Here is a 19,392-nt window from a genome sequence, read left to right as displayed (position 1 = left end):
CCATCAGAGCAAAATCGATATTTTTGGAATACTTCTATTGCACATACGCTCATTTACTACAAGACTGGCATAATCCAAAAAAGGTCGTTGTGAGAAAATGGCTTTAAATGTCATTTTACTATTTCTTAAATAACTTTAAAACAAATCAAGGGATTTAAAAAATTAAAACAGACTCAGATTTCATTTAAAATGAAATTTAATTTTTATTTATCTAATTAATATTCGTGAAAAAATAAGTATTATTATTCACGTTTAAAACAAAAAAATCGTTCCCACACCGAAAACAATACCTATAGTTTAAAAAACCCGAATTTTGGATTATGACAGTCTTGTAGTAAATGAGCGATATGTATGAACATACATTAGGGTCGCTACAAAATGGAAGTTGCTGATATTTTGCCTAAAATGAAAATTCTAAGATACCATTACTCAAATCGTTTGTCCTTACGTCAATATTTGACAAGCTTGTCATGTTATTTCTTAGGCCTGTTTCAGACTATGCCTTTTGAGGCAGGCACATCAGTCATGACTTAAGAGCTTGTAGGCAAAGGGGGCTAAAGTTAAATACCAGAAAATTTCACCAAAATGTTTTTTCTTTAACCCTTTCCGTGGTTTTGTCGAATATATTCGACATTACAATAGACTCTGTTTTTAAGCATTTTTTGGGTATAATATTTAACTTTAGTTTTAAATTTTTTTCTTTTAGATGAAAATGAAGACTTTATTATATTTATAATTGAGATTTTGAAAGATCTTCCGTATTTTAAAAGTATTTAAAAATCAGATTTTAAGAAATTGTCACTTATGACTACTTTTTAAAAAGTGCTTTTTAACAACGTTTAAAAAAAAACAGCTTCATTTAATGGCCAAAAAAATGTATTTTAGGAGATCGGACTATGCAGATTTAAATTGTATTGTATTGAAAGAAGTTTAAGAAGACATTTTACAAAAAAAAATTCATAAAAAATATTGGTTGTACTTTTTGGAGACTGTTTTTCGAATGTCGAATATATTCGACATTTAACTTTGACCTTCTATAACTCACTAGGGAAAACTCAAATTCAAAAAATATTATTTTTCCCGGATTCAGCATACTCAAATTATCTTAAATATAAGTTTTCAAGTTTTTTTCTAGACATAAATTATTTTTGACCCTGAAAGGGTTAAATCTAGTTAGTATTTTAATTTTTCAAAACTCATTATGTACCCGATATAGTGATAGCTATTTAATTAAGAGGTAACATATGGGGAATTTCGTGTCAAGTTACCCAACTTTAAAATTGATGTCTTCCGATTTGAAAGAAATTGCACCAAGGTTAGTACTATTGGATAGTAGGTCAGACATAAACCTACTATCTTCCACCTTAAAGTATTGTATGCCTTTGGACCTTAACGATTGAAAACAAAAACAGCGTTTAGAATGTTTTTATTTTTCTTGTTTATCACGGTCAATGGCGTGAATGAAATGATTTTTTGGGGAAAAATTAAAAAAGATGTGTGTTTAATAAATGTTAGAAAAAATTAAAAAAAAACTATGGTGAAGGGTATTTATGATTCGGCACAGCCGAATACAACATTTTTACTTGTTTTAATATAAAGTGGTAAGTTTTAATATAAATAAGTTGCATTATTTGACACAAGGACACAAAACAATGATAGAGGTAGTAGTTGAAATATATTTCATATATACATATCGTCACGTAAAATGTATGTATGTATGTATGTATGTATGTATGTATGTATGTATGTATGTATGTATGTATGTATGTATGTATGTATGTATGTATGTATGTATGTATGTATGTATGTATGTATGTATATATGTATGTATGTATGTATGTATGTATGTATGTATGTATGTATGTATGTATGTATGTATGTATGTATGTATGTATGTATGTATGTATGTATGTATGTATGTATGTATGTATGTATGTATGTATGTATGTATATACCAAATTTTTCTTTTGAATTCTGAATTTTAATTCCAAAGTCTATTGAAAATGGTTAAATACACCTTAAACCCGTAGGGGTAAGGATATCCGTTATCCGATGTGACTAAAATTTTACACCAATAAGTTTTTGATAAATAGTAATAATCAAAGTAAGACCCATCAGAGCAAAATCGATATTTTTGGAATACTTCTATTGCACATACGCTCATTTACTACAAGACTGGCATAATCCAAAAAAGGTCGTTGTGAGAAAATGGCTTTAAATGTCATTTTACTATTTCTTAAATAACTTTAAAACAAATCAAGGGATTTAAAAAATTAAAACAGACTCAGATTTCATTTAAAATGAAATTTAATTTTTATTTATCTAATTAATATTCGTGAAAAAATAAGTATTATTATTCACGTTTAAAACAAAAAAATCGTTCCCACACCGAAAACAATACCTATAGTTTAAAAAACCCGAATTTTGGATTATGACAGTCTTGTAGTAAATGAGCGATATGTATGAACATACATTAGGGTCGCTACAAAATGGAAGTTGCTGATATTTTGCCTAAAATGAAAATTCTAAGATACCATTACTCAAATCGTTTGTCCTTACGTCAATATTTGATAAGCTTGTCATGTTATTTCTTAGGCCTGTTTCAGACTATGCCTTTTGAGGCAGGCACATCAGTCATGACTTAAGAGCTTGTAGGCAAAGGGGGCTAAAGTTAAATACCAGAAAATTTCACCAAAATGTTTTTTCTTTAACCCTTTCCGTGGTTTTGTCGAATATATTCGACATTACAATAGACTCTGTTTTTAAGCATTTTTTGGGTATAATATTTAACTTTAGTTTTAAATTTTTTTCTTTTAGATGAAAATGAAGACTTTATTATATTTATAATTGAGATTTTGAAAGATCTTCCGTATTTTAAAAGTATTTAAAAATCAGATTTTAAGAAATTGTCACTTATGACTACTTTTTAAAAAGTGCTTTTTAACAACGTTTAAAAAAAAACAGCTTCATTTAATGGCCAAAAAAATGTATTTTAGGAGATCGGACTATGCAGATTTAAATTGTATTGTATTGAAAGAAGTTTAAGAAGACATTTTACAAAAAAAAATTCATAAAAAATATTGGTTGTACTTTTTGGAGACTGTTTTTCGAATGTCGAATATATTCGACATTTAACTTTGACCTTCTATAACTCACTAGGGAAAACTCAAATTCAAAAAATATTATTTTTCCCGGATTCAGCATACTCAAATTATCTTAAATATAAGTTTTCAAGTTTTTTTCTAGACATAAATTATTTTTGACCCTGAAAGGGTTAAATCTAGTTAGTATTTTAATTTTTCAAAACTCATTATGTACCCGATATAGTGATAGCTATTTAATTAAGAGGTAACATATGGGGAATTTCGTGTCAAGTTACCCAACTTTAAAATTGATGTCTTCCGATTTGAAAGAAATTGCACCAAGGTTAGTACTATTGGATAGTAGGTCAGACATAAATATTCAGCTCTATCGGTTGAGAACTGCCGGGCATTTTGGTCATACAGGGTTTTATTCAAATGAGTGTAACTTTTCACCTATTGGTACTAGCAAAAATTTTCCAAAGGATTTCAGATAGCTATTTCTTCATTTTTTCCAAAAAAAATTGTTTATATTTTTTTTTCAAAATGGGGGCTTTTTTTTGCTTTATAGTACCATAATGGGATGCGATTGGGATATCTATCAAAAAAATAATTTTTTAACTTAAAAAAAGATTTTTTTATTATTTGGCTCTTAATTTTCCCGTACTTTTTCAAAATTCACGTTTTTGATGTATTTTTTTTTTTGGTCAAGAGCTTTGTGATTACTTGAATTATTTGTTCGTTTCAGCCTTAATTTATTAATTTATTTACACTAAACTGTTTTAGGCAAAATTCAGAAAAATCGTATTCATAAACGTCAGATAGCTTAAAACACCTTCAATAAGCCATTGACAAATATAAGAATTTTATTTTAGGCTAGACCCTTCTTTAAGCCAACAATAAGTTAATTTTTAAATATTTTTTCTCAGATAAAGCTTTTTCTGGTAATTTTAGGTTGATAGCGAAAACTAATTATGGTTTCTTTAAAAAAAAAAATAAAATTCTAATTTTAACGTTTACAAATTTTGTAAATAAAATCCCAGAAAAAATTTAAACCATTACATTTTGGGAAAAAAACTGAAATCTGGGTATTATTATATTAATATACGAATATTTGACAATATTCCAATTGGTCATCACTATTTTTAGACAATTTGGAAATGCCCGTCTGTCAACCAAATGATGGACAAAATCATTGGATTTGCCTTTTTCAAAGTTTTTTGGTTAAATATAATGCCATAAAGTAATTAATCATGTAAATTATATTGATTAGTGTTATACTAATGCGAAATATATTCGCCGGTGTTAAAATTAGTCAAATATCGAAAAAATTATCAATATTTGCAAAAATTACAAGGAAAATAAGTAAAAATAAGAAAATGTGCAATAGTAATGTTTATTTTGTAGCAAAATATCCGTTATTCGGATACTTTTAATAATAATTCGATATTATATGTTATATTTATACATCTGAACTAAATAAACATTTATTAAAGCCGTATATGTATATGTATATTTATTTTTCTTAAAAGTATCTTATTTGTTTATGAATATCAAAATTTTATTAATGGATTTTAAGGCTAAAGTGTGCTTTAACTATTGTGTGCATTAAAACCAAAATAAGATGTTTTTATAAATACAAGCGAATATCTTTGGCTTTAATATGATGTCTAAAATTACGTTGGACTTTAAGTAGTTTCAGAGTTATGGACAATTATATATATATAAGTACTTTTATGAAATTTTTACATATTTTTAATTTTCAAATCGCGATATTTTTATATTGGAATGAGTTTCCATTCAAAAAGTCAATGATATGTGGAGCATATTATATATATGTATTATACGTGTGGTAAGTTTCATTAAAATCGGAGATGGTAAATCCGATTACTGTCCGCTTTCACATGGATTCTCCCTTATGTATTATTTGAAGCGAAATGTTTGTTCGTTTTCAGCCTTAATTTATGTATAAATGTGTGAGTTTTAATGGGACAGCAATGTCTTTTAAACGTAATGTTTTGTTTGTTTTGTATTGTAATTTGTTTAGTAGTTTTTGTTGCCATGGTTGCTATTAGAAAGGTAGGTAGTTTAAACTGTAATAAAATTGTAGGTTACTTGGCTACATTTTTCTACAAAAATATCACTAAAGTCGACAGAAAATATCTATATTAAAAATATTTTAGCGATAAATCGTGAGAACAATATTTCTTATAAGATCCTGAAGAAAGTTTACTAAAAAATTGAGACTGCCAGTTGTACTGAGTAACAAAAATGTCTTATAACAAGGGAAAACAGAATATGCAAATGTATATGTTTTATGGTGCGGCATATATGTTTTAATTTTTTTTTAAATTTGTAAACAAATTTGAATGAAAACGGCAAAAAAGTCCATTAGCCTCATGTAATTGTATGTTACAGTTTGTTATTCGATTAAATTGTAAATAAAATCCATAACTTTGGATTACGTGAGACCAATGCAGTTTTTGTCAGTTTAGATTCTAAATGATTTCATGAGACTACTTCATTTTTGTCGTTTGAAAAACTAGTAATGATAACTACCGATTTAAATGTCAGTTTAGGTTAATTTTACCTTTTTTGTTGTTATTTTAAATATCGGATCATATACTATAAATTCCTGTAATTTTGGTAAATATGGCTAACAAATAAATAATATTTCGATATGTTTCAATGAGAATTTCCAAATATTGCAAAATTTGACCTTTGACCTCCAAATTTTACGACTTATGATTTCCCGATTTATATATAACTTCAGGGACATATTTTATACTATCTAAGAAAAAATAGTCCGTAGACATTTTGTTTAAAATGTATAACAGTAAAGAATTTTGACATATTTTGTAAAATATTAAAAAAATTAGTTTTTCGCGAATTTCGCAGAATTCAAATCGCAGGTACAGCTAAACTATAAGAGGTATTGACTTAATTTCACTGTTTTATTCCTAACCTATTGGCCATAAATCCCCGGTGATATTTCAAAAATTTTAAAATTTGTTTAACAAAGATTTAAGAAAACTGAAAATGGAGTTTTGAAACTGAAGTGTAAAACATTATTTTTGTATCATATCTGAGAACAGGTTCACGATATCTTTTAAGGACAAAAACTTATATTCGAGTAAATATAGATATATATCGATCCCTTTTTGCAAAAAGGACGTAAGCGACTTGATTTTCGATTTTCGTTTTTTTTTTATAGAAATCGATAATTTAGGTCTATTAGCACCATCTCTGAAAAGTTGAAACCATTGGATCTATAGCTAATCCAATGGTTTCAACTTTACAAGAAAAAGAAAAAAGACGTAAGTACACATTTATTTTCTGTTTTTGTATTTTGTAACAGCAAGGTGTCGGTTACGTCTAAATTTTCTTCTAAAATATATTAAATTTATAGAAAAATGTTTAACAAATTAACGTATTAAATTTGTTTGTGAATGAAATGCCACATATCTGAGTATAATTGTAATAAATTCATGTAATTATCACTATGCCATTGCAATTTTTGTGCTAAAATTTATAATTTTCTATATTATTACCATTTAACCAACTCTTATATTTGGTTGTAAATTTGTGGATTTCGGAAGGCGGACCTGTATATGGACTCTTAATGAATCAATAGTCCCAGAATTTACTTATTTATTCGTTATAAGGCGAATTGTACTACCATGTATGGATATTAATGTGGACATCAGGGTGATTTTCAGAATACGGCCTTTAATGAGGGATTTGGTCAATTGTGAACCGAGGTCTATAGAATTTAAACGCGTAATTAGTTTTGAAAACAAATGTTTTTTGTAGAATTTCATCATGCTTTCTTAATTTTTGAAAGATTTATTAACTGTAAACTTATTTTCTGTATGAGGGGCATAGGAACCCATCCTAAAACGTCATCATACATCAAATTTCATTGCTATACTGATATTTTTAAGACAGCTATGGTCATAAAATCATTGTCTTACAGGGTCCATATATGGAGGCTAGGGTTAGATATTGCCTGACATCTGTCATACTTCCCAACATAATTTACAATTATATATAACCGACTTATTAATGTTTTAACTATATTCCGGGGAGCACTTGTATGGGGGCTAAGTGAAATCATGAACAAATATTGCCCATTTTTAACACCAAATAATATTTGTCATCAATGAGCATTTTTGGATAATTTCATACACTCTAGCTCCTAACGTTTGGAACCTATCCAGTTTTCAACAAACAAATATTATAAAAAAATATTTATTACACTCTTAAATTTCAGATATATACAAATTATATAAAGATATACGCAAAAAATTAATTTTTTAGACAGAGAATTTAGACGTAACCGCCTTAACTTTGTTTATATTATAAAATCGGATATAGCGTAAATATAAAATCGAAACAAACTGCATCCTATATTTTAGATGTAATAATATTTATTAACGAAGTTTTGGAGTAATGACATGTCCTACTTCGAAGATAATTAAAAAAATGCTCCCCTGTAAAATTTAGTTTTTGTCGGTTACGTCTTTTGTGCGAAATGGGCTCGATATTATGTAATAAAATAATTTTATTAGAATATTTTTCAAAATAAGTTAAATATTTTTTCCACATTTCCAAAGTATAACAAGTAGTCCGACTCTCACGTACACAAAATTACATCTCCACATTTACGGGTGCTGTGTGAATTCAACACCTTGGTGAGAAATATTATTGTGTCAAAATACTTAAAAATTCTACTTACATTTTCGAATTAATACCGAGAACTTTTACGTTTTTCAACCAATTTTTGTGTTTTACATCTTTTTGAAATACTAAATTTATGTACATTATGATTCTTTAACAATAATATGTAAAATATTTACCTAATAGCAACATTTATCACATAATATCAAAATATACGAAGTATGCTCCTACCGCGACCAGGTCACGTTTTTGGAGACAAAATCTGTTGAAACTCTGCTTGACTTAAAGTAACAAGAATTATGTATATAATATAAATTTTGATGTACAGTATTAGCTTTGTTTTGAGGTACTAAGCGTGTTTTTATTATTTACTGTTCTGGAGTTATAGCTTCATATGTTAGCTTTTTGCCCAAATATTTGGATTTTTCCAAAATTTGAGCAACGAGCGGAACGTGTTAACGTCTTTTAATCGAACTCAAATTTCGGCTTTCTCAATATCTGAAAAGGGGAATCATTTTGTGGGGTTAAGACAAACAAGATTCCGACATTTTTTTCTCCCCATATAAGATCCGGTCAGTCTAATGTATATATATTATGTATATTATATTATTAGCTTTACATTGGTATATACGATTGAATTTTAACAAACAGAAAAAAACCGTTTCGGTAAATTTTGTTGAGGATTATTATGTATTAATTTTAACGAATTATATTAAATTCATCTGTGTTAAAATGCAAAAAATCTGAAAATTTTCTGATATGGAATTTAAAGGGTCTTTCAAGGACCTTTCAAATGACCAATATTTCATATCTTTCCTTTGGAAGAAATATGAAAAAAATCATAAAAACCTCAAAAAAGGACCTTTGATCCAGCTCAGCAAATATTGACGCCAGGACAAAAATTTTGAGAAACGGTATCTTAAAATCAATTAAACGTTCATTTTAGTTGGGGACATTAACACCTTCTTTTTCTTCCATACAAAAGGTACCACCCTAATGTACATATATTACGGAATGTCTGAAAAGGTTTTACATGCCTTTAAACAGCTCAGAATGTCTGTGTGTTTTTATTCTAATAAAACTTTGTATATTGAAATAACAAGTGTTTAATAAATTCACTCGAATAACACATAAAAATTATATATTTGTGGCTAAAAATCTATAAGAAATATTCCATGCAGAATCGTCTTGTAGACAACCAAACAAAGATATATTTTTAAAGTGAATTTGTAACGTTTTAATAAAAAAAACAAATGTTTTGTACATTCTAAATTTTGGCTCTTCCGACTCAAAAGTTTGCCGACTTAGTCTAATGACTAATATAGGGGCTAATAGAAATGAACTGTTAATTTTGAAAATTTTAAGCAGAGACAGTAACTGTTATAAGTTTTATTATAAAACTTAAAATTTAAAATTTATTTTTCAAGCTAAATTTTTTTCCTCAAAAATAAAACTTAATGTTAAGTTTTATGTTTTTGTTCAAAAATAAAACTTATTTCTTGATTTTTATTTTTTGTTCAAGTTTTATATTTTTGCTTGAAAAATAAAAGTTATTCTTAAGTTTTATATTATTTTCTTCAAAAATAAAACTTAATATGAAAATATATTATTACAAATAAATGAAATTTTGATTAAAATGTTATTATAACATTAGAAAAAGTAGTTGTTTCATATTCAGGCAAACCGAATCTTATACTATACAGTAACTACTATATTATGATATATCGAAACAATGTGAGCATTAGGCCGGTTTTCCAAAGAGTGCCTTTTATGGGACTTAGGTTATTTATGTACCGAACTCTGCGTTAAACTAACTTTTTCAACTTTTCAAATTTCTCGTTTGCACTATACAGTGCATCCAACAGACAGACGTTCGTATTTGACTACATCGTCTTAGAAAATTATAAGAACCCAGAATATATGTATGTATGTACTTATGTGAATCTACGACTACGATGAGTTACAATGAAATGACAACATCAGATTACCCCAATATTGGTGGGTATAAAAAGAGATAATGTATCCATAAATGAGTATTTATGCAATCCGAAAAAACCTTGACATAGACATAAAAATCCGAATTTTCAAACTAAACCTTATATTGGATGCACATATTCCATATTGAAAATTTTATATATATCAATATTATCATAGCTATGCGTTTTAGATAGTGAAGAGTTAAAATGCATACTTTCCCTTTTTTTGAAAATTTCTTAAGAAAAGCTCAAAAACTACATTTAACATTATAAAAAGTCATTTCTCTAAACATTTTGTAAGAGAAAATGTTTTCATATTGAGTTTTATTTTTTAAAAAAATAAAATAAAACTCAAGAATAATTTTTATTTTTCAAGTAAAAAAATAAAACTTAAAACTAAAAAATTTCAATGAAAAATATAAAAATCAAAAATAATCGTTATGATTTGAATAAAAAAATAAAACTTAAGAAAAATTATTATTTTCTGAGTAATATATAAAACTCAAAGAATAATAATTAAAATTAAGTTTTTTAAATAAAACTTAAAAAATAAAAATCATTGTTTTAACCGATAATGCATCTTTAGAGAAAACAAATGGTATATTCAATTAACTTTTACTCTTAATCCTTGTATTTGATTTTTTTGTTTTAAATTTTAAGAATAATCATTATTTTCTGTCCCTGATTTTAAGTGATCATTTAATATTCAAAATAATAAATTTAAAAATCGTAACATAAATAATAATATAAAATAAACATACATATATATATGTATTTTTATGAGAACAATCCCAATCAATACGTCTTGTGCGCGAAGTATAAGAATTGAGAAACATTCAATTGTCATACGGAAAAGAGAAAATGAAAAGAAATACAAAACCCTCAAAATGATTGTCTTTGTCTTGTTGTAATTTTTCTACGGGAAATATAACAATAGTAATCATTATAATGACAGTTTCGTCTTATTCAACTTGTTTTTTTTTTTTTTTTTGGAAAAAAAGCTATGCGATGAATTTGTTGTATTTTTTTCTGGATACTTACATCTTGATTACAATTGGTACTACTACTGCTGTACAATGGCTTAGAAACGTTTCAATTTGGGAATAATTCTGTAAATCTGTAACTATTGGAGATATCGTAATGAAATTTTACATGGTTAGAGTTGAGGTGTTTTTAAGTTGGTTTATAATTGCTAAGAATACCGAATATATGTACATAAAGAGTCCTTGAAAAACTTACACGCATTCAATGCTATTTATTTTTTAATTTAGCTCGACCGTTTTTGAGGCTCAAAAATTTTAATTAAAATATCAGCTATATTTTTGATAAAATTCTGAATATAAAAGCAAAAAATTGCTAATATCGTCCCTACAAAAAAAAATTAACGCATCCAAAGTAAGAACACGTAAACATGACCGAATTTTTTACGCTTTTCACCAAAATTATTGATTACTATTATTCCCCCGAATAGAGAAGGTGAAGGGTGTCAGACATGCTTTCAGACACCCTTCTCATGGATGCATGTAGAAGTTTCCTAATTAAAATCAGCAAAATTCGTCCATAAATAACGGGGATATGAGCAAAAATCCGAAAAAACCTCTGAAAACACATTTTCGTCGTTTTAAGAATTTTGTTATTTACATATATGTATGTATATACATTAGAGTGCTCCAAAAAACGAAGTTGAGAATTTTGCTCGTCCCCCCTTTAGAATTATTCTTTGGGTTGTAAAACTATGTCATACAAAAAATTAGGCTGATAGGATAACGTTAACAGGTGCCGCAACGGCTCTGAAGTTTTCAAGTGCATTTACAAGGAGAAAATGTCCATTTTTTCAGTTTTTGCTCCAATTTCGCCACTTAGTAATAAATTTTTAACTTTATTGAAAAGAAATCGTAATGTGCATAGAGTAAGCATTTCGGAAAGATATAAAACACAAAAATTGCTTGAAAACTTTAAAAGATATTTCAAATTCCCCAGGCCATTAACGTGTCCCACGGCACATGAATTCGAAATGTGCCAAAAAAATTTAAATTTTTTGGGATATATTCTAAAAAAAAAATTTACTTAAAATATATCTATTATTAATCGAATATTAGTTTTTGCCCTTATAAGATAACGCAAACTTCTCCTCAGTTATGGACAAAAAAGTTTGAAAATTTCAAAATTTTTAGGAGATCTTATGGGGATTTATGGATGAGGCCATTAAACGGTAAAAAAAATTAGATCAATATTTATTACAGTTTAGCTGTACCTGCGATTTTAGAGAATACGTATTAATTCTTGCACATTTTAAATAAAGTATTATCAGAGTGTTATAGTCTAGATAATATAAAATATATATCCGAAGTTTTAATAAAATCGGACGTTTTTAACCCATAAACTGTGGAGTTCAAAGGTCAAATTTTGCAATATTTGGGAATTCTTTCTTTCGAAATGATGCACGAAATAATATTTATTTGTCGGCCATATTTACCAAAAATTACTGGAATTTATCGTATATAGTCCGATATTTAAAATTGAGTGAAAAAAGGTGGATTAACCCTTTAAGGCACTTGGGGACAATTTAACACCAAAGTTCAAAAATTCGAAAAAAACGCTCTCTATTTGAATAATGCTCTATATAATTAAAGGAATAACAGAAATAAAACAAAAAATTCTTTATAATAATATTTGTCAGAAAAAATCGTTTATTAGTCATTTATTAGCCCTGAAAAAGAAAATGGTCTTCGGTGAGTCTAAGTTTGTTCCATCGGGTCTAAAATTATGTGGTGCTAAATTTTACTCCAATCGGACAATGAAAACTATTGCAAGAATTCGATTAATTATCACAAAATTGGACAAATTCACCATTTTTTCGTTTTTTCACCAATTTGGTAATTAAGAAATATATTTAAACAAGTAAGAGTTCAATATATTTGTTAAGAAAAGCAATAATATTACCTCCCACATTTTTTGTAGGGATATATCTAAGTGCAGCTTAATTTTCAAATTTCTTAGTAAATTTTTTATTTTCAAATGATTTTAACTTTTTTGTTTTAAAAGATTTTAAAGTGAAATAAATTTTGTAATATAATTTGACTTCCATACTATCAATTTTAGAATAACGGTTGTATACATAAAAACTTATTTTAGGTTTATTAACCAACTATAGGTAAAATTCACGAAAATCGTATTCATAAACGTCAAATAGCTTGAAATTCCTTCAATAAACCATTGATAAATAAAATAATTTTGTTGTAGGCTCCACCCTTCTTGGGGCCAACAATAAATTGATTTTTTTAAATATGTTTTTATGTTTTCTTTAAAATTATATACGGTATATTTTGGGAAAAACTCAAATCTAGACATTATTGGATTAATAGATGTATATTTGACAATATTCACATTGGCCAGCACTATTTTTAGGCAATTTGGAAATGCCCGTCTGTCGACCAAATGATGGTCAACACCATTTGATTTAGCTTTTTCATAGTTTATTGGTGAAATATATTGCAATAAAGAAATTAATTATGTAAATTATATTGATTAGTGTTATACGAATGCAAAATATATTCGCCGGCGTTAAAATTACTCAAATATCAACGAATTTTATCAATATTTGCAAAAATTTATCAAAAATTGCAATAAAAAATAAGTAAAAAAAGAAAAAGGGCAATAGTGATGTTTATTTTGACGCAAAATATTCGTTATTCGGATACTTTTAATAATAATTAAAAATGTGATTGTCATATCGTCACCTAAAACGCAAACGGCCCTATCTAACATTTTAAAAATTTTGCAGGAGAAGCAAAAAACTTTTTAAATTGAACATTTTGTTTCTATCAGTGCGATTTATTTTTATTAATCAAACAACATTTTTATTAGTGAAACTTATAATTTGTTATGAAAGTTGGCAATTGTCTATATAAAAATGGATAAATTGGAATATTAACCTTTAATATTTAAATGTTTTGTAGATAGAGCCTTTTGTAAATTTTGGTCGTAGGAGTCCCATTTTTTGTGTGAACATTTTTGTTGATGCAATACATTTTGATTTTTTTGGTTAGTTAGGGCCGTTTAATTTATTGATTTAAATCATAACAACTCATCAACTTATTCTCTAAATATTCACATGAATGTCAATTTTATGTAAAATTATAAGATTCTAGCTCTAATAGTTTCTCAGATGTACGAATTTTTCTATTTAAATCATGTGGGGGATCCAAGCCTCCCCTAGATGAAAGTCCGCTCTTTTTTCTTCAAAATGTTCAGATGGATATTAAAGTATTTCGTGCAAAATTTGAAGAATCTAGTTCTATTAGTTTCCCAGATAAACAAATTTTTGTATTTAATGGATAGTCCGCCAATTTATTTTCCAAATGTTAAGATTCTAACTGTAATAGTTTCCAAGATAAACGAATTTTTCTATTTAATTTATATGGGAGATGTCATATAAAGTTCAAACATACAAACACACATTTATATAAAAATGAATGAAATGGATTAACCTCCTATAATTTCTAATTTAAAAATTTTCCCATACCTTGGTCCACTCATTTCCAAATGTAGGACGTAATTTTGAATCGAATGGATTTAAATTTTTGTGTTAGTTAGACAACTATATTACCAAAAAAATCCCAAAAATGTTATTTTTTATAATTTTACCCACAGGATCCACATTTCTATCGGTGCTCAGAAAATACTTTGGGGATAAAAAGGAAACTCATCAAGGCTTCCAAAACTGCTTTAGTATTCTAATCCCAGCTTTGGGATTTTAGAACATGTGGCCCAAATTTAAGATATTGATAAAAAATAGGTCAAATTCGAAAGGGCGTATGAGCGATATATTCAAAAAATAGAACTTATTTTTTACATCAAGATATTTACCATAAATATATCTTTCAAAAAATCATAAAATTGGCACTTTTTGCCCCCAAAAATTGCAAATATCTACCATTTTTAAAAATTTTGAATTGAAAATTGTTTATTTTTGGATCCATAAATGCTATTTCCCCTTGTTGGTATATTTTTGATATTTTTGTTGTCTTACTAATACAAAAAATTTAAATCTATTGGTTCGAAATTACGTACTATATTTGAAAAAGAGTGAACCAAGGTATGGCAATATTTTAAAATTTCAATTTTCAAATGCCTATAACTCAGAAATTATAAGAGGTAAATAGCATATAAGACCTAGCTGAGGGCTTTCCAAAATTATAAAAATCTTTGATATCGGATGGGTAACCAAAAAATGGCACGCGTTTAAACATTTTACATGTCGAAGGTACCCTGCATTGAGCCCCCATAGCGCCGCCCTGGAGCATTTGTGGGATTCATTTTCATAACATAAACTCGAATATTCCATGGCTACGCCCGTGTCAAATTCAAATTGGTCGACAGAAGAAATCGAAAGAACTTAATAGCCCTAAGATATAAGTGGTTGAAGTGCGTGATGTGACAGAAATAGAAATTGCTTTTTTTCTTTTTTGACAAAAATGTAAAAATCTGCGAGTTTCGCCTGGCTATTTGGTTAAAACCTTTTTCATTGTAATTTGGAATATTTATTGATCGTTTTTTAGCGTTCAGAACAATTTTTTTTTAGATTCTTTTGTACAAGCCGTTATGTGTGACGTGAAAATTACTAATGATGAAATTTGCTATATTATTGAAAATTAATTTCGACTATTTAATAACATTCTAGTTGGAAATTCTCCCGTATAAGAATAACATAAGACTTAACATTAATTAACATACATCTTTTAAAAATATTTATATCACCATAAAATTCTATACAAATAATTTTGACATACACATAAATCGTTCAACATAATTTTTAAAAAAATTGGTTCATGATTAGGTATTGCTTCCATACAAAGCACAAATTTGATATACTCATAAACATGGTTATATTAACTTAAATATCGCCATCCTGATAATACTAACTCCTTCTTAAAGCCGATATCCGAAAATCACTTTTTTTCAATACATTTTTTAAAAAGATCATTTGTTGAATTTCTGTGCTTTTTCTTCCACTTGTCAGCTAAAAAATCATAACTATCACCTAATTGAATAAATCACATCTTTTTAAATATATAACAATATAATACAATTTACCTAATGTAACAAACTTTGAAATTCTATAAAAAATAACCCCGCTTAGAATTATTTTTTTCTTTTAAATTGAGTTCTATATACTAAACTTGATTTAGATTCAAAGTCTATGAAAGGAAATCGAAAATATGCCTTTCTCTTATCTTTATATTTTTATATTTCTATGCTTTAAGATAACTATTATTCCAACAAATTTAAATATTAGCCCTTAAACATAAGTGTTAAGCAAAATAGTGAATTAACGAGATAGGAAGAAATCGAGAGCAGGCGTAGATTCAGTGTGACAATATCTTAAGTTCTATAAGATATTTTTTTAAAGGAGGATTTCAAAATTTCCAAATTTATCTTGTGCAAGAAGCACATTCTATGTATTAAATATTCTTTGGTTATATCAGCTCAAAGTACGAGTTTGAATTCATCGTCTTTTATTCAAAGAATAACACTGAAAAATCACATGCGAATTTAAAAAGATAAATTAAGATTGCTATAAAATTTATTAAAAATGCAATTCTGATGTCTGGTGAAAATTCCATTGTTTATTGTTTAAAATTTTTTATCAAATGTAAAGTATCGGTAGCAAAAAGACAGTTGTCATATTAAGTAAGGATTTTACAAGACAGATTTAATTCAACAGTGAATTAAAAAATATCAAATAATACTTTTCCAATTTTTATATACATATCGTCACCTAAAACGCAACCCCAGCAAAAACTCGGTAATGGGTTGTACTTCCATAACCATTTACTTTTCAATGACTACTACTTACCGGTTCTATTAATTTCACAAAAAGTACGTCCGAAAAGTATATCATTTTTTCCCGAGCGTTAAAAATTTTTTCGCGGCAAATGCTTTAAAGTTTTCGATATGTATTCTAAACAAAGTATTAAGGGCCTGTTCCTCTAAATGTGAATGGATAAGATTTTTTTTCTAGTTTTTCAATATGAAATGAGAAAGAAATGTTCGTTCGCATTTATAGGAACTGGCATTGAATTTTGTAATACAAAATCAGACATTTCGATATAAACAAGTGTTATTGTTTGACCCATAACTAGAGTATTTAAAAAACCGGTTTGTTTCAAAAACCGGGTTTCTAATAATTCAAAAAATTGCATTTTCTAAAAAACCGGTTTCGAATACGGTTTTAAGTGTAAAAACCGGTTAACCGGTTTTTTTATTTATGGTATTTTTTCTGCAAAAATGATATATAAATATTCCGAAAATAACATATAGGCCATTTTTAAATGTATACAGATATTTATCTTTCTATAAATATTTAAAATTATAATTTTAACAATATTGAAGACATCTTATGGAAATAGCTTAATTCCTTAAAATTCTCATTTTATATGAAGAAAAAAATTGTAAATGACACGAGAAAGTTCATATTTTAAAAAATTTTAATGGATATTTCTACTTTTCATCTGAGAAAACTAATTAGGATAAAAGGACGTCCACAAAAAATATTTGTTTTGCATCGGTAAATGTAAATGGAGTGTTTGGTACTCACTATTTATAGAAATCCCCCAAAATTTGTATGATTAGACCATATGAATACGGAAATATAGTCACATTTTGGACTATATTTCCGAAAATTCAAAATCAGATGAAACATTTCTCAGCTAAAAGCAAAAATTAAACTATTAGGAAGATATTAATTTGTACTAGACAAATGGACTATATTTTTAAACTATCATGTTAACTGTTTTCAAAAAATTAAGATTATCTATACAAAAGTTACAAAATATTAGCAAATAGTAAAGTAGGAAAATAAAAACTAAACCGAAAGTATTTAGATAGAAAAATTAACACAAAATGTGTATAAAAGTTGTTATTTTATCCCAAAATTTAAAGAAAATTTCATCCATAAAAAACCGGTTAACCGACACCAAGTCGAATAATTCGAAAATTTGAACTATTCGAAACCGTCCGGTTTTCAAACAAGAAAAACCGGTTTCCGGTTTCGTTTTTTGAATACTCTAGCCATAACATTTTCACGGAAAAAATATTGGTAGGGGCTGCTGTGTATATCTCTTCTAAATTTAGTACCCAAACTTGTAGATTATACTATTAAAATTCATGTCAATTTGTTTGTGAATGTTTTTAGAAAATCGATTTGCCGCGGAAGGTTTTTGACTAAAAATGACCCGAGAAAATTGTTTTCGTCATTAGATTACTACTGGCTACCATGTAGTGATAGGGCCTTATTTTGGTATATTTTTATAAAGGGTGTACGGATTCTACAACAAGAAGAATATTTACAAAACAACATACATATAATTTGTAACTTCTTTTGCTTGCTGTGACTCAAAAATTTGACAATTATATTGGTTGTATTTACGTTTGTTGTTGTTCTAACAAGTTTTTCCTTATTCTCTGATTTTCATCATAATAATGTTTTTACCAAATCAATATGTAATTTGTTTGCAATAAAATAACTTAAAAAAAACTATTGAAACGATAAGTACACCACTTCCAATAAACTCAATAAGTAATATTCTTTTAGAAAAGGTGTCGCCTCTCTTTTCATGCAGACTTCTACTATATGTACCCGGTTAAATCTCAATATTGATGAACTTGGCAAAAATTAGGTACGACATCTCATCAATCTTTATACAAAATTTAGGGAAATTCCAGTTTTTTTGGTAAATGGCAAAAATTTATTTTTTCAATATGTTAATGAAATTTACTAACTAAATTTTCTCAGAAATTATTTAGGTTCCACAAACAAATAAGAAAATACATTGTGAATGGGAAATTACAATCGCACTTTTTCAGTAAGTACTTTTGGTAATACTTAAGAACGAAGTAACGTTCATCGTACCTTAATTAAGTTTTCCCTTTATTTACAAAAACAAAATACGGACATACATACTTGTAATATACTCCCACTATTTATGCTTTTGAAAATTGCCTCTTTTCCTATCTACTCTATGTCAAGCTGAGAGCATGATTAACACTAATAAATTACAGGCAAAATAAATAAAAAATAGTACAAAAATATGTTTAAAAAAGTACCATTTGGTTTGAATTTAGTACCAGCTTAAATCGATATTTTCCATTCCTGTTATAAAATATTGTACTTAGATTCCAAAGAAGAGAGTGATATAGTGTGATCGCTGATCACGTTCGTTGTGTAAGTCTTTTAAATGGTAGACAAGTAAGCATGATAAAAGAGAGAGAGAGAGAGAGAGTAAAAATGAATTACGCTTGTTTTTCAAGTCTTTTGTTTTTTAAAAACAACAAACAAGTTTAGTTTAGCTTTGAGCGTGAGACCAACTGTCGTGTGTAGTGAAACGGAAATTCTACATGTTTGATGAAGAAAAAATTCATAAAATTAAAAAAATTAATGAATAGTGTGAAAGTTTAAATTACACAGTCCCAAATTTCTAAGCATATGTATATGAGATCATATACACAAATAAAGAAAGATCTATAACTAACAGATCTTTAAAATCAAGTAAATGTTTAAATTAAAAGAAGCCATTGAATGTAAATACAAATGAAATATTTTACAATAAGAATGTTAACCGGATCTAGTGAAGTTTTTTAATTAAACGTGTATC

General features: G+C 27.3%; 2 protein-coding genes across 9 annotated transcripts in view; one reads left to right on the top strand and one right to left on the bottom strand.

Annotated features, from left to right (window-relative positions):
- Positions 1 to 19,392, bottom strand: part of LOC119601033 — a 309,656-nt gene that overhangs the window by 136,015 nt on the left and 154,249 nt on the right. The window lies entirely within an intron of this gene.
- LOC119601034 (tyrosine kinase receptor Cad96Ca) overlaps positions 19,081 to 19,392 on the top strand; it is a 124,558-nt gene continuing 124,246 nt past the window's right edge. Inside the window, exon 1 of one of the 3 annotated variants that reach the window (XM_037951715.1) lies at positions 19,081 to 19,286. The gene's annotated coding sequence lies outside the window, so the exon portion shown is untranslated. Of the gene's footprint in view, positions 19,319 to 19,392 lie in introns of all 3 variants that reach the window. The other 2 variants (XM_037951716.1, XM_037951717.1) reach the window with 2 other exon arrangements.

This window comes from Lucilia sericata, unplaced genomic scaffold (assembly GCF_015586225.1).
Source record: "Lucilia sericata isolate MDLA Ls3-8-SP2 unplaced genomic scaffold, ASM1558622v1 Contig000138F_arrow, whole genome shotgun sequence".
Classification (NCBI taxonomy): Eukaryota; Metazoa; Arthropoda; class Insecta; order Diptera; family Calliphoridae; genus Lucilia; species Lucilia sericata.
This window is presented reverse-complemented; position numbering and strand designations above follow the sequence as displayed.